The sequence below is a fragment of the Limulus polyphemus genome, unplaced genomic scaffold (assembly GCF_000517525.1).
Source record: "Limulus polyphemus unplaced genomic scaffold, Limulus_polyphemus-2.1.2 Scaffold4834, whole genome shotgun sequence".
Classification (NCBI taxonomy): Eukaryota; Metazoa; Arthropoda; class Merostomata; order Xiphosura; family Limulidae; genus Limulus; species Limulus polyphemus.
This window is the reverse complement of record NW_013670444.1, coordinates 57,322-57,546: the sequence shown is the minus strand read 5'-3', so window position 1 is coordinate 57,546 and position 225 is coordinate 57,322.

Sequence of the window (225 nt, the reverse complement as noted above, 5' to 3'; positions counted from 1 at the left end):
TTTCATAGTAATTGTTATTCATTTAAAAAAAAAAAGATTTATTTCATTCAGATTTTTTTACTTGGTGTAAGCTGTAAAACATAGTAAAAATAGTGTTTTCTTCGTCTTATTGCCTCCCCCCCCAGTGGCACAGCAGCATGTCTGCGGACTTACAACGCTAGAAACCGAGTTTCGATACCCGTGATGGGCAGAGCACAGACAGCCCATTGTGTAGCTTTGTGCATA